Source organism: Grampus griseus, assembly GCF_964374135.1.
Source record: "Grampus griseus genome assembly, chromosome: X".
Lineage (NCBI taxonomy): Eukaryota > Metazoa > Chordata > Mammalia > Artiodactyla > Delphinidae > Grampus > Grampus griseus.
In genome coordinates, this window is record NC_138999.1 from 1,261,915 (window position 1) to 1,287,227 (window position 25,313).

The 25,313-nt window shown below is 44.6% G+C and overlaps 1 long non-coding RNA gene across 1 annotated transcript in view; it reads right to left on the minus strand.

The window, feature by feature from the left end:
* Positions 1-368: 368 nt before the first annotated feature.
* The window catches only part of LOC309839273, a 101,401-nt gene continuing 76,456 nt past the window's right edge, over positions 369-25,313 (minus strand). The window contains exon 3 of the long non-coding RNA XR_014298493.1: positions 369-491. This is a non-coding gene — a long non-coding RNA (uncharacterized lncRNA). The remainder of the gene's footprint in view (positions 492-25,313) is intronic.

Genomic DNA, 25,313 nt, shown 5'->3' on the forward strand with positions numbered 1-25,313 from the left:
ATTTTGTGCCTGACTCTCACATATAATTCATGTGCAGCAAAGACTCCACGGACTGGCTGAATTGCTCCTGACCCAGCTATGACTCAGACCCAAATGGGCCTCAGGGGGCCCTGCCGTATGGTACCCCCCCTCCTGGTTCTGAGTCCCAGTTGGACCCAAGAAAGTGTGTCACAGGGAAATTCTAAGTTGAATCTCTGTCTCGGAAGACCCACTGCAGAGGATGGTCACCAGGATTAATATGGCAGGGGATTACCTACCTCATCCCCTCAACACCTGTAGGTCAAGGTCAGGGTTAAGAATCATATTTTGCACCAAGCAGCTCATGCATACACACACCGTTTACTGACACGCACAAGGGCACTCACCAGGGACGGAGTCAGCGATTCCACAGATGGCACGGGAGTGCGTCTCTGTGGATTTGGACCATCCCACTTCCATTTTCTGCGTATCCAATAGGGTCTTCCAGAAAGTCGAGCGACTCTCCTGAGTTTCTGAAATGATGAAAAGGAAAAAAACATTTCAGCAGATTCATGGATGCCCGGTTCTTAAAATATCCCGTCTTAGATAGATCTCCTTCCCACACAATTGTAACTTTTTCTTTGGAGCACATACCAGTTGAGGATTTTAGCCAATACTTTAATTCTTAGAAAGGTTTTCAATTCCACATTTTCATGTGGGAAGACTTGTCCCCCTCTTTAAGGAGCACTAATCTACAGAGGAAAGGATCAAACACATTACAGTCAACTCATGTTGATTCTGTCCCTCAGAGGAGACTATACAAATTATTTAGTCATCATCAGAAAATCCTATTAAAGGTATTTTATCCCTGTTCCACGGCTTGATAGATTTGAAGACAAGGATGACTTGGCTATGACCTGATTTTTGAAAAACTTTTGAAAATCCTCATCTGTTTTGCTTTCTGGTTTTTGATGTCTTTTTGAAGTGTGGATCAAGAATCATCCCCTCTTTACACTTTCTAACTGCTCTGGAGGCAAATAATTTGCATAACACAAAAAATGTTCGATTTAGGGGGTAAATCTATCTGGCTGCAGGATTCATTCATTTACTTAGAAAGTGGTTTCCTCTCCACCACCTGAGTCTGCAGCACTGCACGGTTACCGAGTAGAATATAGTTAATTGTATTAACGGTATTGAAAATCAACACTACTTTGGGAGCAATAGATAATTTTATAATGGTTTCACTGTGGAATTATTATTTTTTTTTTTTTTTGCGGTACGCGGGCCTCTCACTGTTGCGGCCTCTCCCGTTGCGGAGCGCAGGCTCCGGACGCGCAGGCTCAGCGGCCATGGCTCACGGGCCCAGCCGCTCCGCGGCAAGTGGGATCTTCCCGGACCGGGGCACGAACCCGTGTCCCCTGCATCGGCAGGCGGACTCTCAACCACTGCACCACCAGGGAAGCCCTGGAATTTTTCATAATGACATTTTTCCCCTCATCAGTGCTTGGAGGTCCAATAACATTGTGTTATTTCTTGTGGCTGAGATGAAATGAAGCCAGACCAGTACTGGCTCTTCTGTTATTTTTATCTTTCCATGAGCACTTGTAGAGTACTCTTTATCTTGCTTGACAATGCTACCAGAGCATGTCTAGAATTGGTTTTCTTTCAAATTTTCACTGAGAAGTCAGTATGTAGTCATTTTTCTATTTCTTTCGATTAAAACATTTACCTTCTATCATTTCTATAATTAGTGCTTCTGGTCCGTCTATCCCATATTCCTTTGTAGGAAATCCTTTTTCACAGATTGGCTTTGGCGATTCTTCTTAATGTCTCAAAATTGATCTTTTTTTTTCCCCTTAAGCACTTTTTTTTTTTTTTTTTTTTTGGCAGTACGCGGGCCTCTCCCGTTGCGGAGCACAGGCTCTGGACGCGCAGGCTCAGCGGCCATGGCTCACGGGCCCAGCCGCTCCGTGGCACGTGGGATCTTTCCAGACCAGGGCACGAATCCGTGTCCTCTGCATCGACAGGCGGACTCTCAACCACTGCGCTGCCAGGGAAACCCCCCCCTTAAGCATTTTAAACTTTCCTCTGCATGCTGGGAAGATTATTTTTCCTCGTCAGTTTCCTACTTCACCCAAATTTGATTTCTCACAGTGCAAAGTGCCTGCGTTAGTGCTTTAAACTCAGCAAATCATGTTTATCTATTGCATGCAGACCATTTTACCTCAGTTTATTGCTTAGGATCAAATATTCCAGTTTCCTCTGAATCTCATAAATCTTTTGAATCTCACTTTTTTTTTTTTTTTTTTTTTGGGAACGCGGGCCTCTCACTGCTGCGGCCTCTCCCGTGGTGCAGCACAGGCTCCGGACGCGCAGGCTCAGCGGCCATGGCTCACGGGCCCAGCCACTCCGCGGCATGTGGGATCTTCCCGGACCAGGGCACAAACCCACGTCCCCTGCATCAGCAGGCGGACCCTCAACCACTGCGCCACCAGCGAAGGCCTGAATCTCATTTTTTTACTAAAATCTTTTTTTTTAATTGAAGTATAGTTGATTTACAGTGTTGTGTTTCAGGTGTACAGCAAAGTGATTCAGTTATACATACATATTTATCTATTCTTTTTCAGATTCTTTTCCCTTATAGGTTATTACAAGACATTGAATATGATTCCCTGTGCTATACAGTAGGACCTTGTTTATTTTATATATAGTAGTGTGTATCTAATCCCAAACTACTAGTTTATCCCTCCCCCACTTTTTCCTTCTTTTTCAATTACTCTAGTTTGTATTTTAGTTGGTTTTATACATAGCAATATGTCCAGCTAAACTCCTTCTGTGATTCTGGTATAGGAGTGCCACTAGCTCCTGTTTTTTGGGGGGGTTTTGTTTTTTGTACGGTACACGGGCCTCTCACTGTTGCGGCCTCTCCCGTTGCGGAGCACAGGCTCCAGACGCACAGGCTCAGCGGTCATGGCTCATGGGCCCAGCCGCTCCGCAGCATGTAGGATCTTCCCAGACCGGGGCACGAACCCGTGTCCCCTGCATCGGCAGGTGGACTCCCTGTGCCACCAGGGAAGCCCCAGCTCCTGTTTTTTTAGACATGACATTGATTTCTCCCTCTCTGAACCCCTACTAGTCATTTTAATTGGAGTTTGGACATGTAGGAGTAAGTCACAGTCTTGATAATATTCTGCTCTGTGGGTCAGCCTTGGGGGATGGGCAGCTCCTCAGGGGAGGAGAAGGTGGAAGACATCCTGGGGGGAGGAGATTCTGCTTGTAGGGATGGGAGGCAGGTGAGAACGGTCATCCCCTCTCTCATCCACCTAACACATTTCGCTTCTTTGTGAGGCAGGTCCTGGGAGGTGTGGACAGCCTCCCATTGGAAACTCTCCCTGCTCCCAGGGAACATCCATTGTACTAGGAGGGATAAACGGTGACCAGAAAAAAGAAATGAAGAACTAAAGAATCTGATACGGGGATTTCCCTGGTGGCGCCGTGGTTAAGAATCCACCTGCCAATGCAGGGGACACAGGTTCGAGCCCTGGTCCAAGAAGATCCCATACGCCGCAGAGAAACTAAGCCCGTGGGCCACAACTACTGAGCCTGCGCTCTAGAGCACGTGAGCTACAACTACTGAGCCCACGTGCCACAACTACTGAAGCCCGTGTGCCTAGAACCTGTGCTCCGCAACAAGAGAAGCCACCGCAATGAGAAGCCCATGCACCGCAACGAAGAAACGAAGAGTAGCCCCCTCTCGACACAACTAGAGAGCCCGTGCACAGCAACGAAGACCCAACGCAACCAAAATAAACAAATAAATAAAATAAAATTTAAAAAATTAAAAAAAAGAATCTGATATGTGTCTTGAGGAAGTAAACAGATGGTGGGAGAGGTCCCTGTGAATGGAAAACTCAAAGCACGTCTCTCTGAGGGGGTGACATTCCTCTTGAAGCCCAAGAAGGAATGAACACCCAGGAAAGGAGCACAGGAGACCATTGAGGACCAGTGGGTTAAAGAAGAGAGAGAAGCTTGGTGTGCCTGAAATGAGGAGGGCAGGTGAGAGAGTGGGCTGAGATGGAGAGACTGAGGCCCCAGAAGATCACCCTGGGGCCTGTAGGATACGGTGGGGAGAGGGAGAGTTTAGAGTCTGTGGCTTGGAGGTAAGGCTGTGCAGGCGGAGGTGAGGCTGTGGAGCTGGAGACGCAGCTGCCTGGAGTGGGAGTGGGAGAACGGTGACCAAAGGTGGGATGCTTAGGAGACTAAGGCTGTGGTCCAGGTTCATGAATGTGTCTGGGTCTGGGCTGGTGGCTGCCATGATGGGGATAACTGGACATGTCTGTCATGGATAGAATGAGCAAAGCCTAAAAATGGATGAAATATGGGGAAGGAGGAAGAATCAAGCTTCCCTTTTGGTTTGAGCAACGGAACGATGCTATTTACCAGGATGAGTTGTAGGGACTAAATTGTGTCCCTCACCCCAAATTCCTGTGTGGAAGCCCTGCCCCCCCAGCAGGATGGTGTTAGGAGGTGGGTGTTTGGGAGGTGATTACAGGTAGATGAGATCTTGAGGGTGGAGCCCCCATGATGGGATTACTGACCTTATAAGAAGAGAAAGAGACCAGATCTCTCTCTCTACCATGTGAGGACACAGCAAGAAGGATGCCATGTGTAAGCCAGGAAGAGAGTCTCGCCAGGAACTGAATCTGCCCACACCACGATCTTGGACATCTAGCTTCCAGAACTGTGAGAACATCAATTACTTTTGTTTAAGCTACCCACCCTCTGGCATCTTGTTACGGCATCTTGAGCTAAGACACTGAAGTGTGGTGGGCTTTTGTTGGTTTTGCCTTATCCAAAGGCAGTGCCGCTGCCTTTCTTTTGATGAGCGACCCTATTTCTCTCTGTGAAGGGTTCTCCCACCATTAATGATATTAGTCATGGATGATTTATAGTTGACGACTCAAGTCTTCTGAGCATCTTTTGGTCAGAAAATGGGATTGGGACCATTCGTCCCACTTGAGTTTGTCTAAATCTATTAAAATAATCACACGGATGTGTTGGTGACCACTGGTGCCTGAAGTTTCTTTTATATCCAGAAAACAGGAAGGGACAAGGGCCAATCACAGACGCGATCCGACAGGGAGATGATCTGTCACCAGAAGACCCCACCAGATGGGAAGGTGGGAGACTTGTTGAAGGTGGGTTCACCTTGGGAGCCACCTGCGTCTGAAGAATTGTCCTATTTGACTGTCAAAGAGTCAACTACCAGGATCCACCTGGGAGGTCATCACCCCTTACCCAAAAGAGTGATGCCTGCTTTGTGGACAGAATGTGTTGTAAAATTTCCCCAATATTCCTCTGCTGTGAAGTATTCCTGCCCCGAGACAGACTAATGATCTCGGTGGGGCTTAACCCTGAATCATTTTCTCCAGCCCTGTGAGATCGAGACACTACACTGTGCAGGTGAAATAATTATCCTTCCGCACTCACATGCCATCTTGTTATATCGACTACGCACACTCATACGTGCTGCGTGATTCAGGGAGATGCACACGATGAGCATATTAGACGTTTCACCTACTGGCTATTGGGTTGAAATCCCCCTGAGTGGATTGATCATACTTCATATTTTAACTAGTTGTTAAGGTCTGTATTTTCACTGGAAGGTAGAGCTCCTTTTCCAACTTCGTTCTTGTGGGCGGATTTCGCCTTCTTTTTAGATGTGGTACATATATACAATGGAATAGCACTCAGCCATAAAAAGAATGAACTAATGCCATTGGCAGCAACATGGATGGACCTAGAGATGATCAGACTAGGTGAAGTAAGTCGGAAAGAGAAAGACAAATACCCTATGACATCACTTATGTGTGAAATCTAAAAAAATGATACCAATGAACTTATGTACAAAACAGAAATAAACCCAGAGACATGGAAAACAAACTTATGGTTACCAAAGGGGAATGGGTGGGGGAGGGATAAACTAGGAGTTTGGGATTAACAGAGACACACTACTGTATATAAAATAACCAACAAGAACCTACTGTAGAGCACAGGGAACTCCACTTCATATTCTGTAATAACCCAAATGGGAAAAGAATCTGAAAAAGGATACATATATATGTTTACCTGAATCACTTTGCTGTCCACCTGAAACTAATACAACGTTGTAAATCAACTGTACTTCAATTGAGAAAATAAAAAAATAAAAACAACAACAAACAATGAAAAAAAAAGGAATTCCTCTACTTTTAAAGGGCTTCTCTGATTAGGTCAGGCCCACCCAGGATAATCTCCTGATGAACTCAAGTTAACCCATAGCTACACGGTCACAGGAGGACACCTATCGGGCTCACAAGTCCTGCCCACACTCCAGGGGAGGAGACTACACGGGGTGTGTGCACTAGGGAACAGGAGTCTTGAGGCCACCTTGGAATCCTGCTTACCACCGCCCCTTCCTACCCAGCCTGTGCCTCTGGGGTCCCAGCGTGTCTCCCCGTGAACACACCTGAGATCTGACAGGCGCCTCATCAGACTTCTGGGGCACGTCCAGATCTACTCACAGAGACACCCTCCCTGGTATACACAGGGGTTCCATGAGCTCAATGCAGAGGCAAGGTGGCACAAAGCAATGGCATTTTCATGAAACTGGATTTCTCTACTTTTTAAAAGACACATGTAAGTCTTTTTTTCTTCCCCCAGGTGTAGGAGTTCTCAAAATACCCCTTACAACACAAGTTTCTGTTACGTTTAAACAAGCACACCCGCTCCATCTCCCCCTCCCCCCATCTGGGCTCAAGAATTCTTCCTCTTCCTCTCGAGCCCTGATCATCTTGCCCAGTCTGGCCCCTTTCCCCACAACACACTCTTTGAATTATGAGGCCCTTTATCCTCAATTCTCCCGAGATGAAAAAGTGACAATCGATTCGTCTGGCCAGTGGACGCAGGGGAATCCTTATTTACCCATCACAGCTTTGCAAACTCTACGTGGCTGAGTGTACGGTGGCCTTGCTGCCTTCTGCCCAGCCGCTGGGCGGCCTCACAGAAGCTGAGATAGAGCATGGGGCGAATTCAAGCCCGCCTTTTCTAGGAGAGATGGAGCTTCCGCCTTCCACGGACTAACCAGTAAATTCCAAAGAGCCTTGTGCAGTTTTATTGGGCTTCCCTGATTATCTCACACCAGTCAGAATGGCCGGCATCAAAAAGTCTACAAACAAATGCAGGAGAGGGTGTGGAGAAAAGGGAATCCTCCTACACTGTTGGTGTGGATGTAAACTGGTGCAGCATCTATGGAGAACAGTATGGAGGTTCCTTAAAAAACTAAACATAGGGCTACCATATGATCCAGCAATCCCACTCCTGGGCATATATCCAGAGAAAACCATAATTCTAAAGGATGCATCCACTCTTATGTTCATAGCAGCACTATTTCCAATATCCAAGACATGGAAGCAACCTAAGTGTCCAAGGACAGAGGAATGGATAAAGAAGATGTGGTATATGCATACAATGGAGTATGACTCAGCCATAAAAAGAATGAAATAATGCCATTTCCAGCACCATGGACGGACCTAGAGATGATCATACTAAGCGAAGTAAGTCAGAAAGAGAAAGACAAATATCATATGATATCACTTATATGTGGAACCTAATAAAAATGATACAAATGACCTTATTTAGAAAACAGAAACAGATTCACAGAACTCGAAATCAAACTTATGGTTACCAAAGGGAAATCGAGGGTCAGGGGAGTGATAAATTAGGAGTTTGGGACTGACGTATACACACTACTATTATGAAACAGATAACAAGGACCTACTGTAGAGCACAGGGAACTCTCTCAATATTCTGTAATAACTTATATGGGAAAGAAATCTGAAAAAGAATGGATACATATACATATAACTGATTCACTTTGCTGTACACCTGAAACTAACACACCATTGTAAATCAACTTTACTCCAATATAAAATTAAAAAAAAAACACTCTGGATTGGTGGAAAGAAAGTGTCATTTCAGCCATTTAAAAACATACGGTTCAGTGGCATTAAGTACAGCCACACGGTTTTGCAACCATCGCCATCACCCATCTCCAGAACTCATCCTTCTTGGAAAACGGAAGGTGTCGCCATTAAACACTCAAACCTCATTCCCCTCCCCCAGCCCCTACTTTCTGTCACTGTGAATCTGACTCCTCCAAGGACCTCATAGGAGTGGAATCAAACAGTATTTGTTCTTCTGTGTCTGGCTTATTTCACTCAGTATCATGTCCTCAAGGTTCACCCATGCTGTAGCCTGTGACAGAATGTCCTTCCTTTTTAAAGACTGAATCATATTCCCTTGCACGGATGGACCACATTTGACTTATCCATTCACCCCTCCATGGACGCTGGGGTTGTTTGCACATTTCAGCTGCTGTGAATTCTGCTGCTATGAACATGGGTGTGCAAATCTCTCTTCATGACTCTACTTTCAATTCTTTCAGGTGTACACCCAGAATTGGAATTGCTGGATCCTATGGTAATTCTATTTTTAATTTTTGAGGCGCTGCCACACTGTTTCCCGCAGCAGCTGCACCATTTATATACCCACCAACAGTGCACAGGGACCCCCGCTTCCCTACATCCTTGCCAACACTTGTCATTTTCTATTTTTAAAAAACAGTGGCCATCTTAATGGGTATGCCCAGTTCCTCTTTACGCTCATCTTGTTTTTTTTGCGGTACGCGGGCCTCTCACTGCTGTGGCCTCTCCTGCTGTGGAGCACAGGCTCTGGACGCACAGGCTCAGCGGCCGTGGCTCACGGGCGCAGCCGCTCCGCGGCACGTGGGATCTTCCCGGACCGGGGCACGAACCCGTGTCCCCTGCATCAGCAGGCGGACTCTCCACCACTGTGCCACCAGGGAAGCCCAGAAGATTCATTCTTGCTCATGCTCTTCAGAAAGCAGAATAAATTAGAATGCATTTGAAAATCAAGGGAGTTGATGCTCCTTGGAATTTTCCATTTGGGTGGCAGTTGGTGGAATTCAAGTCCTGTCCCACTCCTGGTTTATGCTGATCTTTTTCCTGTATTTGTGTTTTTTTTTTTTCCTAATTCTACCTAAAAGTGAGTATCTTACGGGCATTAATATTGGGTTGGTGTAGATACAGCAGAGAACAGCGAGTGACCCAGGATGGGATGACTGGAAACTAGAAAACATATCGACTGCTTCCTGCAGGATCCTCCACTATCCCACGACAGGATAATATGTGTCAACCCACAGCTGAGATTTCCTGAATGGAGGTACATTTGGAATTATCACAGGAAAACACAGTTCATGACAGGTGGAGGTTTTCATACTGACTTATAAAAATATGGTTGGGGACTAACCACAAAAGATCTCATAAAAGTAATCCTAGTTACATCCAATCTTTCATAAAATCTGCCTGCTTCCCATGCTGGAAACGGATTCTTTCATTTACCTTTGCTGATACTTTGAAAATTTATAAATTGACTAACTCTTACTCACATTTCCCTATTTGTCTTGGGCTACATTTTCCAAGTTCAAAACCAGAGTCAAAGAAAAAGGACGGTTGGAGGAAATTCTGACATCCTGACATCCATCTCTCTTACCCAAAGGCAGAAGCATTGCTAGCCTGATTTTCCATTTGCAAATCAGAAATTGGAATATTTCTAAGAAAACTGGAACAGATTAGCTTGGCTCCAGGGGTGAAAATCATAAAATGTCCAAGCATTTATCAAAGCGGGAAGACCTAGTCATAATTTTCCAAGCATGCCTCTTGTGACTTAAAATGCAGAATTCTATTGTAGGGGGCGGGGTGAAGATGGCACAGTAGGAGGATGTGGAGTTTGCATCTCCTCGTAACCAGGGCACCTACTAGGCACTGCTGGGGGACCTCAGACCCCTAAGGAGATGGGAGGAATCCCCGCATGACTGGGAAGGATGTGGAGGGGAAGGAGTGCGGGTATGAAACGTGGAGGCGGGACGGGACTGGTGTCCCTGAGGGATGGCTGGGAGAGGGGAGGGGTTCCCACCCTCAGAAAGGCCCACTCACGGTGAGGGGATCAGTGGGGACGGGGAGAGACCTTCAGGGGACTGGAGGATCAGAGGGGAACAAGGCCAGCATCTCCCCTGCCTGCTCGGCCCTGGCGAGCCAGCTGGGATCCCGGGCCTGAAACTCGGCCCTCTGGAGTCCCCTCTGGCCATGTGTGTCCTGGGTCTAAGCCCCCTCTCCCCCAGGGCCTCCTCCGGCCTTTTTTTTTTTTTTTCCCCGCTGTTGTGGTTCTGTTTTGCTTTGTTGTTGTTTCATTTTCATTTTTACTTTTTCTAATATATTTTTTATTTTTCTAATTTTATTTTATTTCTTATTCTTTGTTATTGTTCTGCTCTTTTTCGTTTGTTCCTTTTTTTCTTTCTTTTGCCACGCCATGTGGCTTGCGGGATCTTGGTTCCCAGGCTGGGGGTTGGGCCTGAGCCCCTGTGGTGGGAGTGCCATGTACAAACTGCTGGACTAACAGAGAACCTCAAACCCCAGGGAATATGAAGCAAAGTGAGGTCTCCCGGAGGTCCTCATCTCAGCACCAAGACCCGGCTCCATCCAACTGCCTGCAAACTCCAGTGCTGGAGGCCTCAGGCCAAACAACCAATAAGAGAGGAATACAGCCTGACCCATCAAAAAAAATGAGATGACAAAAAAAATGTTATAGATGAAGGAGCAAGGTAAAAACCTACAAGACCAAATAGAGGAAGAAGAAATAGGCAACCTACCTGAAAAAGAATTCAGAGTAATGATAGTAAAGATGATGCAAAATCTCAGAAAAAGAATGGAGGCACGGATCGAGAAAATACAAGAAATGTTTAACAAGGACCTAGAAGAACTAAAGAACAAACAAACAGAGATGAACAACACAATAACTTAAATGAAAAATACTCTAGAAGGAATCAAGAGCAGAATAACTGAGGCAGAAGAACAGATAAGTGACCTGGAAGATTAAAATGGTGGAAGTAACTGCTGCAGAGCAGAATAAAAAAAGGATGAAAAGAACTGAGGACAGTCTCAGAGACCTCTGGGACAACACTAAACGCACCAACATTCAAATGATAGGGGTCTCAGACGAAGAGGAGGAAAAGAAAGGGTCTGAGAAAATATTTGAAGAGATTATAGTGGAAAACTTCCCTAGCATGGGAAAGGAAATAGTTAATCAAGTCCAGGAAGTGCAGAGAGTCCCATACAAGATAAACCCTAGGAGAAACACACCAAGACACATATTTATCAAACTAACAAAAATTAAATTCAAAGAAAAAATATTAAAAGCAGCAAGGGAAAAGCAACAAATAACATACAAGGGACTCTCCATAAGGTTAACAGCTGATCTTTCAGCAGAAACTCTGCAAGCCAGAGCGAGTGGCAGGACATATTTAAAGTGATGGAAGGGAAGAACCTACAACCAATATTACTCTACCCAGCAAGGATCTCATTCAGATCCGATGGAGAAATCAAAGCTTTTCAGACAAGCAAAAGCTAAGAGAATTCAGCACCACCAAACCAGCTTTACAACAAATGCTAAAGGAAATTCTCTAGGCAGGAAACACAAGAGAAGACCCACAAAAACAAGCCAAAAACAATTAAGAAAATGGTAATAGGAACATATATATCAATTAAGTACCTTGAATGTAAATGGGTTAAATGCTCCAACCAAAAGACCTAGACTGGCTGAATGGATACAAAAAAACAAGACCCGTATGTATATATGCTATCTATAAGAGACCCACTTCAGACCTAGGGACACATACAGACTGAAAGTGAGGGGATGGAAAAAGATATTCCATGCAAATAGAAATCAAAAGAAAGCTGGAGTAGCAATACTTTTATCCGATAAAATAGACGTTAAAATAAAAATTGTTACAAGAGGCAAGGAAGGACACTACATAATGATCAAGGGATCAATCCGAGAAGATATGACAATTATAAATATTTATGCACCCAACATAGGAGCACCTCAATACATAAGGCAAATGCTAACATCCATACAAGGGGAAATCGACAGGAACATAATAGTAGTAGGGGACTTTAACACCTCACTTACACCAATGGAGAGATTATCCAAACAGAAAATAAATAAGGAAACACAAGCTTTAAACGACACAATAGACCAGAGAGATTCAATTCATATTTATAGGACATTCCACCTGAAAGAATGGAATTTCTTCTCAAGTGCACATGGAACATTCTCCAGGACAGATCACATCTTGGGTCACAAATCAAGCCTTGGAAAATTTAAGAAATTTGAAATCATATCAAGCATCTTTTCTGACCACAGTGCTATGACATTAGAAGTCAATTACAAGAAGAAAACTGTAAAAAACACAAACACAGGGAGACTAAACAATACACTAATAAATAACCAATAAATCACTGAAGAAATCAAAGAGGAAATTTAAAAATTCATAGAAACAAATGACAATGAAAACATGATGACCCAAAACCTATGGGATGCAGGAAAAGCAGCTCTAAGAGGGAAGTTTATAGCAATTCAACCTCACCTCAAGAAACAAGAAAAATCTCAAATAAACAATCTAACCTTACACTAAAGCAACTAGAGAAAGAACAACAACAAAAAAACCCCATAAATGAAATAGAAATGAAGAAAATAACAGCAAAGATCAATAAAATTGCTCCTTGAAGATTATCAAAATCGAAAACCTTTAGCCAGACTCATCAAGAAAAAAAAGGGAGAAGATGCAAATCAATAAAATTAGAAATGAAAAAGGAGACATTATAACTGACACGACAGAAATACACAGGATCAGACGAGACTACTACAAGCAGCTCTATGCCAATAAAAATGGACAACCTGGAAGAAATGGACAAATTCTTAGAAAGGTATAACCTTCAAAACTGAACCAGGAAGAAATAGAAAATATAAACAGACCTATCACAAGCAGTGAAATTGAAACTGTCATTAAAAATCTTCCAACAAGCAAAAGTCCAGGAGCAGATGGCTTCACAGGTGAATTCTATCAAACATTTCGAGAAGAGCTAACACCCATCCTTCTCAAACTCTTCCAAAAAATTGCAGAAGGAGGAACACTCACAAACTCATTCTACGAGGCCACCATCACCCTGGTATCAAAATCAGACAGAAATACTACAAAAAAAGAAAATTACAGACCAATATCACTGATGAACATAGATGCAGAAATCCTCAACAAAATACTAGCAAACAGGATCTAACAAAACATTAAAAGGATCATACACCATGATCAAGTGGGATTTATCCCAGGGATGCAAACGATTCTTCAATATACACAAATCAATCAATGTGATACACCATATTAACAAATTAAGGAATAAAAACCATATGATCATCTCAATATATGCAGAAAAAGCTTTTGACAAAATTCAACACCAATTTATGATTAAAACACTCCAGAAAGTGGGCATAGAAGGAACTACCTCAACATAATAAAGCCCATGTATGACAAACCCACAGCTAACATCTTCCTCAAGAGAGAAAAGCTGAAAGCATTTCCTCTAAGATCAGGAACAAGACAAAGATGTCCACTCTTGTCACTATTATTCAAAATAGTTTTGGAAGTCCTAGCCACAGTAATCAGAGAAGAAAAAGAAACAAAAGGAATACAAATTGGAAAAGAAGAAAATTGTCACTGTTCGCAGATGACATGATACTATACATAAAAAATCCTAAATGTGCCACCAGAAAACTACCAGAACTAATCAATGAATTTGGTAAAGCTGCAGGATACAAAATTAATGCACAGAAATCTCTTGCATTCCTATACTCTAACAAAACAAAAGATCAGAAAGAGAAATTAAAGAAACAATGCCATTTACCATTGCAACAAAAAGAACAAAATACCTAGGAATAAGCCTACCTACACAGGCAAAAGAACTGTACTCAGAAAACTATAAAACACTGATGGAAGAACTCACAGATGACACAAACAGATGGAGAGATAGTCCATGTTCTTGGATTGGAAGAATCAGTATTGTGAAAATGACTATACTACCCAAAGCAATCTACAGATTCAATGCAATTCCTATCAAATTATCAATGGCACTGTTCACAGAAGTAGAACAAAAAATGTTACAATTTGTATGGAAACAGAAAAGACCCTTAATAGCCAAACAATCTTGAGAAAGAAAAACAAAGTTGGAGGATTCAGGCTCCCTGACTTCAGACTATACTACAAAGCTACAATCATCAAGACAGTATGGTACTGGCACAAACACAGAAATATAGATCAACGGAACAGGATAGAAAGCCCAGAGATAAACCCAGGCACATACGGTCACCTAATCTATGACAAAGAAGGCAAGAATATACAATGGAGAAAAGACAGTCTCTTCAATAAGTGGTGCTGGGAAAACTGGACAGCCACATGTAAAAGAATGAAATTAGAACAGTCCCTAAGACCATACACAAAAATAAACTCAAAATGGATTAAAGACCTAAATGTAAGGCCAGACACTATAAAACTCTTAGAGGAAAATATAGGAAAAACACTCTTTGACATAAATCACAGCAAGATCTTTTTTGATCCACCTCCTGAAGTAATGAAAATAAAAATAAACAAATGGGACCTAATTAACTTAAAAGCTTTTGCACAGCAAAGGAAATAAACAAGACATAAATACAACCCTCAGAATGGGAGAAAATATTTGCAAATGAAGCAACTGACAAAGGATTAATCTCCAAAATGTACAAACAGCTCATGAAGCTCAATATTTTTAAAAAAAAAAAAAACCCAATCCATAAATGAGCAGAAGACCCAAATAGACATTTCTCCAAAGAAGACATACAGATGGCGAAAAGGCACATGAAAAGACGCTCAACATCACTAATTATTAGAGAAATGCAAATCAAAACTACAGTGAGGTATCCCCTCATGCCGGTCAGAACGGGCATCATCAGAAAATCTACAACCAACAAATGCTGGGAAGGGTGTGGAGAAAAGGGAACCCTCCCACACTGTTGATGGGAATGTAAGTTGGTGCAGCCAGTATGGAAAACAGTATGAAGGTTCCTCAAAACCTAAAAACAGAGCTACCATATGACCCAGCAATCCCACTTCTGGGCATATACCCAGAGAAAACCATAATTCAAAAAGATACATGCACCCCAATATTCACTGTAGCACTATTTACAATAGCCAGGTCATGGAAGCAACCTAAATGTCCATCGACAGTTGCATGGTTAAAGAAGATGTGGTACATATATACAATAGAATATTACTCAGCCATAAAAAGAATGAAATTGGGACATGTGGATGGACCTAGAGTCTGTCATACAGAGTGAAGAAAGAAAGAAATTATCATATATTAACGCATATATTTGGAATCTAGAAAAATGGTACAGATGAACCTATTGGCAGGGCAGGAATAGAGATGCAGATGTAGAGAACGAATGTGTTGACACGGGGGGAAACGGGAGGGTGGGATGAACTGGGAGATTAGGATTGACATAAATACACTACCATGTGTAAAACAGGTAGCTAGTGGGCACCTGCAGTATAGCACAGGGAGCTCAGCTCCGTGCCCTGTGATGACCTAACTGGGTGGGATGGGGTGTGGGAGGTCCAAGAGACGGGAGGGTGGGATGAACTGGGAGATTAGGATCGACATAAATACACTACCATGTGTAAAACAGGTAGCTAGTGGGCACCTGCAGTATAGCACAGGGAGCTCAGCTCCGTGCCCTGTGATGACCTAACTGGGTGGGATGGGGTGTGGGAGGTCCAAGAGGGAGGGGATATAGGTGTACATGTAGCTGATTCACTTCATTGTACAGCAGAAACTAACATAACATTGTAAAGCAATTATATTCCAACTTAAAAAATACATGTAATGTTTGATTAGAAAAAAAATAAAACGCAGAATTCTAGATCTTTAAGCTAAAATTTTTGGTTTGAAAAGATACATGCACCCCAATGTTCATAGCAGCATTATTTATACAATAGCCAAGATGTGGAAGCAACCTAAGTGTCCATCAACAGATGAATGGATAAAGAAGATGTGGTGCATATATACAACGGAGTACTACTCAGCCATAAAAAAGAATGAAAATTTGCCATTTGCAGCAACATGAATGGACTTGGAGGGCATTATGTTAGTGAAATAAGTCAGACAGAGAAAGACAAATACTATAGGATATCACTTATATGGGGAATCTAAGAAAATACAATAAACTAGTGAATATAACTAAAAAGAAGCAGACTCACAGATATAGAGAACAAACCAGTGGTTCCCAGTGTGGAGAGGGAAGGGGGAGGGGCAAGATGGGGGAGGGGAGTAAGAGGCACAAACTACTATGTGTGAAATCAGTAAGCTAGAATATATTGTACAGCACACACAGGGAATACAGCCAGTATTTTATAATAACTACAAATGGAGTATAACCTTTAAAAGTTGTGAATCACTGTATTATACACCTGTAACTTATATAATATGGTACAGCAACTATACTTCAACTAAAAAAATAAAGATTTTGAAAGAGTGACCTTTTCCTTTCTAAATAACTGACAGAACATTTTGGGAGTATGCCTCCATACGCAAAGTTGGCAGGAAAGGCCAGGGTGGATTCATTACAAATAACAACCAAAACAGAGTTTTCAGCCTCAATTAGGTTTTGGAGTTTTCTGCACAGATTTAATTACCTGGAAAGGTGCCCACCTCCTTGTTTTTCTACTGTGCTCAGACTAATGTTGGCTCTCAGCAGGGACCGTCTTCTCTCTGTGAAAGCAGGAGGATGGGGGCTTCTGTCCATGACTCTCCAGTGCCGCGATGGGTGCCTGCAAACGCAGGGCCATGAGCTGCACAGCTCTGGGGAAATGAACCTGCTGTCTGCCAAACTCATTTACAACAAAAACAACGCACCAAGTCGCCTATTAGAAGCTCCCTGAGTGTGACTTTGGTGCAGGCATAAGCCTGTTCAGAGAATTTTAAAGGAAAGTAGATGAAAGATGAAAAAACCCTTTAGAGCTCCAGACGGTTCTCCAAAACAGAATCTGATTTGCAAAACCTGGGCAGTGGCTCAGGGGAGCTGGGAGGTTTGCCTCAAGAGTGCTGGGTACCGTGTAGACAACAAAAAATATTTGAATGTTCCAGATAGGAGCACAGATGGGAAGGGTTCTCCAGAGAATAAACGAAATCCCACCAACCGTCTGAAAAATCAACCCATTTCCTAGAGCCCTCGTTACACCCCTAGGGGACTAGAAATCACATAATAATAAAGCTTGCATCTTTCAGTAAGAGGTAACATTGAGCTAATTTACTTGCATAATTAAGACAAATTGCTCGAGTCGGAAAAACCAGCAATCCAGAACATCTGTTACAAGGCAGAACCTCCCAACCCACTTTGCAGTCACTGAAGCTTTTAAAGGGCATCTCCTCTGTCCAAACGCTCGATAGTATCAGATGTGCAGATTGCAAATATTGTCTCCCATTCTGCAGAGACACTGTCTCTTTGCTGTATGCTTTGTTTCCCTTGCTATGCAGAAGTGTTTTTAGTTTGTTGCAATCCCATTTGTCTATTTTTTGCTTTTGTTGCCTGTGCTTTTGGGGTCAGATCTATGAAATCACTGCTGCCAAGAAACTCTTCCTGTATGTTTTCTTTTAGGTGTTTTAGGCTTTTCAGATGGGACGCTGAAGTCTTACTACATTTTGAGTTAATTTTTGTGTATGGCATGCGATAAGGGTCCAGTTTCATTCTTTGGCATGCGGATATCCAGTTTTCCCAACACCGTTTGTTGACAAGACTGTCCTTTCCCCATTGTGTCCTTGGCCCCCTTGTGGAAGGTCACTTGATGGTCTATGCATGGAACCCAAGACTGAGTAATGGGTAGACCATTCTCCTGTGGCCAGACAACAAATAGGCAACGGGATGCCAGAAATTTCCACATAGTCCTTGAATCCATGTCTATAATTGAATTCACTAAGTCCCACCCCCAGATCCTCCCCAATCCCTCCATCCCTGTCTTTCCTGTCTGGCCCCAGGAATCCCAGGCTAACAGTTGAATGTGGCCTTTCTCCACCCCTTCAGCATCTACACTCACCCAGAGTCTTGGCTGTATCTCTCCCAACTCCCTCTGTCCCTCCATCACCCAAATCCAGGTTTTCCCAAAGTTTATGCAGGTCTCCCCACTCTGTGCTTGCCCCCAGGGGCAAATCCATTCTCTGTAGCCATACCAGAGTGGTTTTTCCATAAAACTCACCAGCTGCGCCCAAGAGAACCTGGTCCCCTCAAAAAACAAACAAACAAACAACAAAAATAAAACCCCCATATTTTTAAAAGAAAAAAACAGCTCCTAAAAACTGTCTACTTAATGCAACTTTTTAAAATGTTTTCACAGCTGCATCCCCTGTAGATTCTGAAAGAACCAGCTTTTACTTTTTATTTTTTAAAGAAAAATTTTAACATCTTTATTGGAGTATAATTGCTTTACAATGGTGTGTTCATTTCTGCTGTATAACAAAGTGAATCAGCTCTATGTATACATATATCCCCATATCCCCTCCCTCTTGCATCTCCCTCCCACCCTCCCTATCCCACCCCTCTAGGTGGTCACAGAGCACCGAGCTGATCTCCCTGTGCTATGCGGCTGCTTCCCACTAGCTATCTATTTTACAATTGGTAGTGTGTACACGTCCATGCCACTGTCTCACTTCGTCCCAGCTTACCCTTCCCCCTCCCCGTGTCCTCAAGTCCATTCTCTAGTAGGTCTGCATCTTTATTCCCATCCTGCCCCTAGGTTCTTCATGACCGTTTTTTTCTTTAGATTCCATATATATGTGTTAGCATACGGTATTTGTCTTTCTCTTTCTGACTTACTTCACTCTGTATGACAGACTCTAGGTCCATCCACCTCACTACAAATAACTCAATTGCATTTCTTTTTATGGCTGAGCAATATTCCAGTGTATGTATGTGCCACATCATCTTTATCCATTCATCTTAGGTTGCTTCCATGTCCTAACTATTGTAAATAGGGCTGCTATGAACATTGTGGTACATGACTCTTTTTGAATTATGGTTTTCTCAGGGTATATGCCCAGTAGTGGGATTGCTGGATCATATGGTAGCTCTATTTGTAGTTTTTTAAGGAACCTCCATACTGTTCTCCATAGTGGTTTTATCAATTTACATTCCTACCAACAGTGCAGGAGGGCTCCCTTCTCTCCACACCCTCTCCAGTATTTATTGTTTGTAGATTTTTTGATGATGGCCATCCTGACTGGTGTGAGGTGATACCTCATTGTAGTTTTTTTTTTTTTTTAAGAAGATGTTGGGGGTAGGAGGTTTTTTTTAAAATTAATTATTTATTTTTGCTGTGTTGGGTCTTCGTTTCTGTGCGAGGGCTTTCTCTAGTTGTGGCGAGCGGGGGCCACTCTTCATTGCGGTGCGCAGGCCTCTCACTATCGTGGCCTCTCTCCTGTTGTGGAGCACAGGCTCCAGACACACAAGCTCAGTAGTTGTGGCTCACGGGCCCAGTTGCTCCGTGGCATGTGGGATCCTCCCAGACCAGGGCTCGAACCCATGTCCCCTGCATTAGCAGGCAGCTTCTCAACCACTGCGCCACTAGGAAAGCCCCCTCACTGTAGTTTTGATTTGCTTCTCTAATGATTAGTGATGTTGAGCATCCTTTCATGTGCTTCTTGGCCATCTGTATGTCTTCTTTGGAGAAATGTCTCCTTAGGTCTTCTGCCCATTTTTGGATTGGGTTGTTTGTTTTTTTGTTATTGAGTTGCATGAGCTGCTTGTAAACTTTGGAGATTAATCCTTTGTCAGTTGCTTCATTTGCAAATATTTTCTCCCATTCTGAGGGTTGTCTTTTCATCTTGTTTATGGTTTCCTTTGCTGTGCAAAAGCTTTGACGTTTCATTAGGTCCCATTTGTTTATTTTTGTTTTTATTTCCATTTCTCTAGGAGGTGGGTCAAAAAGGATCTTGTGGTGATTTATGTCAGAGTGTGCTGCCTATGTTTTCCTCTAAGAGTTTGATAGTGTCTGGCCTTACATTTAAGTCTTTAATCCATTTTGAGTTTATTTTTGTGTATGGTGTTAGGGAGTGTTCTAATTTCATTCCTTTACATGTAGCTGTCCAGTTTTCCCAGAACCACTTATTGAAGAGGCTGTCTTTTCTCCATTGTATGCTCTTGCCTCCTTTATCAAAGATAAGGTGACCATATGTGTGTGGGTTTATCTCTGGGCTTTCTATCCTGTTTCATTGATCTATGTAAGAACCAGCTTTTAAATGGTGTGGGAGGAGTGGTGGTTTTCCTTAAACCCTTTGTGAAATAAGATGGGGAGTCAGGAGCGAGAGAGAGACAGAGACAGAGAGAGAGACAGAGAGACCCCACGTCAGAAGGTCAGACCCAGAAATCTAAATAATTCATCCCTGCACATTGCTGCTAACAAGAGAAAGGACCCAAACAGGCAGAGCTGCAAACACTGGAGAGCCTGTGACCAGGACAGCGAGTGACATGGGTGCCAGAACCCGGCTGGGTTCACATCACCCGAAGTGTAACATCCTTGGAACAAACCCACGGGCTCAGACCTGAGCGAATACTTCTTTCTCATCTCCCCAAAACTCTTGGGGGTTTCCTTCCACACCCGCTCAGTTTCTCCTCCATTAACCCTGCCCTTAAACCACCCCAGCTTTTAGGGGTCCTCCTCCCTGAATACCGGGCAGGCATCTGCGCTTGTGTCAGGGGACCATTATCTCCTGGATCGTGTCAGCCTGGGGGCTCCTCCCCGGGATGTTCCCCAGGTCTTCCTATTTGGGAGCATCACACTCCTTTGCAGACGTGGAGAACCTGCAAGGACGCCGGCACCAGGTCTGCAGCCCCGGACACCACCTGGGAGTCAGTCTCCCATGTATCTTGCATGCGCTCTTGCGGCTCCTGTCCGCGCGTGGAAGCCGTGACGGACGCTGTAGGCATGTACAGCTACAGGAGGCGCATCACCCGTGCACGAGGGTGGGCAAGGGGCGAACCCTGCCACCCATGCAGACAAGATGCCCGGGATGCAGAATTTCACTCAGCTTGGGCTCCGATCGCAGGCTGGTGTGAAAAGGCTAATAAAATCAGCTCGGCTCTGGTGGCCTGAAGCCAGGGGACCCTCGCTGGGGGCATTTGTTTTGCACAGAAAAGTAGGAACTTAACCTGTGGGCTGCTGAACGCATCTGGGGGTGAAGCCTCTGCCCACTTCTTTGTTTCTCAATGTGTGTAATTAAGACAAAGAAAAGCAGTAAGTTTAGCAGAGGTGATGCTCAAAGGGAATCTTGACAATGACCAGGTGTGCCGAGTGACTTGACAACGACCAGGTGCGCTGATGATGTGACAAATCCTCCAGTCTCCTGGCTCCCAGGCTTCCGTCTTTCATCAATAGCATATTGTTGACTGGGGAGAGGCAGTAATTAAGAAAACAGTGGGGGACCCTTCAGCAAGCCCGAGGCCACTGCCTGCTTCTCAATCAGCTGTTGTTTCTTGGGGCTGTCAGATTCTTCCTTGTAACTTATACTAATGCGTGAGTCTTTGTCTGTTTCCTCTCTTTCTTCCTCTCTCTTCTCTCACTGACACACCCCCACAGACAGACAGACACACACACACACACACACACACACGCAGTGATGCACACGTGTTTGTCAGAATCTGGGTTCCGTCAGTGGCCCCCAAATTCTGCACCGAGGAGGACCCAGAGGTGGAGAACTCAGGGCAATCACTGTCATCGACGGCATCCACCCTCCCCTCCAGGGCTCTGGCGATCATTGTTTCTAACGTCTGTGACCCTGAGGTGAGAAAGAAATGAATTCTGTCCACCCGCCAAGACTGTGGAAGCCAGCTCCCACCGCTGGGTTCCTTTGTCCACGCCGTGGTGACTTTTTGGACGTGCCCAGCTACGTGGGCATTGGGGACCGGACAGGAGGGCTGAGAAGAGGACGTAGAGGCACACGGCAACTCTGGCGTTTCTGAGGCAGACGCTGACCTGCTGGTACCCGGGGCCATATGCACAGCTCCACAGGGGGCACCGCCTACGTGGGAAGATGTACACGGACAGCGGATGCATGTGGGGATGGGAAGCACGGCTCCAAGGAACGTGGGGCAGAGATTCAGGTGGAGAAGCTGGCGGCCACCCCCAAGAGCACGTGGCCAGTGAGTGCCCCAAGGTTGCCGAGGGGGCACTCTGTCCCCTCGGAGAATGCGGGACGTTGATGGTTCCGGGAAGGCGGGGCCGTGGACTCCAGAATGAGCTCGGAGAGCTGGGCGTGGCAATCACAGCAAGGGCTTGGGTGGCCGCAGGGGCAACAGGGCTGGCTTTCGGGCTCAGCCCCGCTAACATGACCTCGGGACCGCGGCTCACCGGGGCTGAATCACCTCCACGTACGGAGCGGGGGGGAGGGGCGCTGTGTGTTTTTTGGGTTCTTGGCTTCTTCTCTGTTCCTTTTGACTTGTTATCCGTATGGTTCTTTCTTTGCCAAATGAGCCTCTTGTTCTCTTTCTCGACGCCATTGTGGGATTCTTCCCAGTGGAATAAACCAGGCTTCTTAGGAGTGAGTGGAGGCGTGTTGTTCACGGCTGCTTGGCCATTTAAGGACCACCCATCACGTCAGGCGTGGCTTTCTTTGGTGGCCGGCGTGGTGGCGGAAGTGGTGACATTTCTCGTTCACTTTAAAAAACGTTTTTACTGAAATATAGCTGATTTACAATACGGTGCTAGTTTCAGGTGTACAGCCAAGTGATTCAGTTATACGTATACATGTATATATTCGCTTTTAGATTCTTTTCCATTAAAGGTTATGACAAGCTTCTCCTTCACTTTTAAACTTGGTCCTTGGGGGTTCTAGTCCTATTTGGGGAGGGTCTCCTGTGAGCTCCCCAATCAAGCCTTGGGACTGGGGGTAATGGATGCCCACCGTGGTTTTCCAACACCCTCAGAGCAAAATGCAGAGACCACCGTCTCATGACCGTGCTGGGTTCTGCCTTTAGAATCCTCCCTGATTTCCTGCTAGCTCAGTGCTTTAAGAAGACGTCTTGACATAGCAAGACCCGGCCAAGGGTAGCCACGAGTAAGGGACCCTGCCCTCAGGACCGGAACGTTTCCGCACCAACATGACACACTTAAGTTAGCTGGTGAAGGATCCCACTTTTGCAGCGTGGCAGATGGACCCCACTCCTAGGATTTATCCCAAAGAGCCGGAAATGTGCATCCACAGATGTTTACAGCCACCTTATTCACTGCGTCCAAACCCCCGTGCACACAAAGCCCACCCACCCGTGGCTGGCTCCAGGTGCCAGGCTGGAATCAGACCCCCAGAAGTTACTCATCTTATAACCAAAGGTTCGTACCTTTTGACCAGCGTCTCCCCACTTGTCCACCCCCAGCCCCTGGCAACCCCCGTTCTACTCTCTGTTCTGCAAATTGGAGAATTTTCAGTCCCTCACATAAACGGTATCCTGCAGTATTTGTCTTTCCGTGTCTGGCTTATTTCACTACGCAGAATGCCTTCCAGATCTATCCACGTTGTTGCAAACGGCAGGATTTCCTCCTTCTTTTTTTGAAGGTTGAATGATATTCCATTATATGTACCTACAGATCGGGGCGTTTTAAGGCACGCTCCAGAGCTGGGAAGCCCTCACAAGCCCAGTGGACGTCTGAGCTATGATCAAATGAGTATAAATCCTGTTTCTCCAGCACATTCTTTCTGCAAGTGTGTCTCATCCTCCACTTTATTTCAATTGTCTGCTCTCACCTGCCTCTTGCTTCCTGTTCAGAATTCAAACTACATCCTTAATATGAGCGAAAGAAGGCACAGATTTCTAGTCAGGACATAATGAAAAAAAAAAAAAAACCTGTTGAAACTCTTGCTCTGGACAAAGCTGCCACTTTCCCTGTCCTCCCGGGTGAAGAGAAAACAGCGGCATAAAATACAGCTGATTTGAATCCCACACAAAGCCAGGTGGCGGCCACTTCCACACCACGGCCTCAGCGTGGGATTCTGCATCCGAGGACCTGGAGAGACCTGGATGGGGCACTGGGTACACTGGCACTTGTGTCTGTCGGCAAATGACAGTGACATCTGGGTGAGATGGGGCGGGGCAGGAGAGGGAAGTGTTTAAACGTCAGTGGGTGTTTAAAAGGACATGTGTGTGCCAGGAGTGGCGGTGGGCATCTCTTCCTGCGGGCCAGCAAATGCAGACGTGGATTGACTCAGTTATTATCTCAGGGGGAGGTGAGATCTGCTGGGGGAGTAGGAAAGGCCGGGGCGGGGCACAGCGGGGGCAGCGTCCATCACCATGAGAGCCCCTGACGTTACGATGACAGGCTTGCCGTGCCAGCCAGGTCCCATTCCTGAAGTCAGCTGTCATTTCTCTAATATCGATCATTTCCGCTAAGTTGTGTATATTGTGTGGCTGTTTGGAGGAGTCATTAAAAATAAGCAGCAGCTTCTGCCCTTGACGAGTTGAAGGTTTTGGAAGATGTCAAAAGGAAGGGGAGATAGTGGAAATGTGTATTTTACTCCAAGTCATACAAAATGAAAAATTCAGAGCAAAGAGAACTACAAAGAGAGAGCTTTCATCCGTATCCCAGATCCCTTTATAAAATTTAACTTTGCTGAATGAATGAATCTGGCTAGATAAAGCATACGTTTAAATTAAAAAATGGTTTGCTAACATCTGGGAAGAAAATGATAGAAGAGATCTGCCATTGCCAAAACAGGATAAAATTTAGCCACGTTGCCTGTGAGAAGTCAAAATGGAAACACAGATCAGACATCTGTGTTCTAACTGTGGAAAAGAGAAAACATGTAGACAGTATTTTGAATGTTCATGTCAAAGTCGGAGTAAAGCAGGGAGCGGAGTGGGTCCTGATGCCTGAAGATAAATTTTCTGTTGCTGTTTAAACTTCAACCAGCACAAGTGCATCCATCCACAATGCTCTCTGTGCATTGCTTTGATATTCGGTGTCCCTTGGATCTATATAAACAGAAGGCTGGCCCCCACTTGTAAACACTTACTGAATGCCCGTCACATACTATGTGCCATTCTAGGGTCTAGAGGGAGAAATATGATCCCAGGAGTCATCTCACTGGGCAGGCCAAGGTGTAAACAGAGAATCAGAGTGCAGCTCAGACACAACCACACAAAATCTATGGTATGCAGCAAAAGCAGTTCTTAGAGGGATGTTCATAGCAATACAGGTCTTCCTCAAGAAACAAGAGAAATCTCAAATCAACAGCTTAACTTACCACCTAAAAGAATTAGAAAAAGACAGAATGCAGCTCAGTGTATAAAGTGATGGATGGAAGCATAGGCCACAGAAGTAATTAATGAAT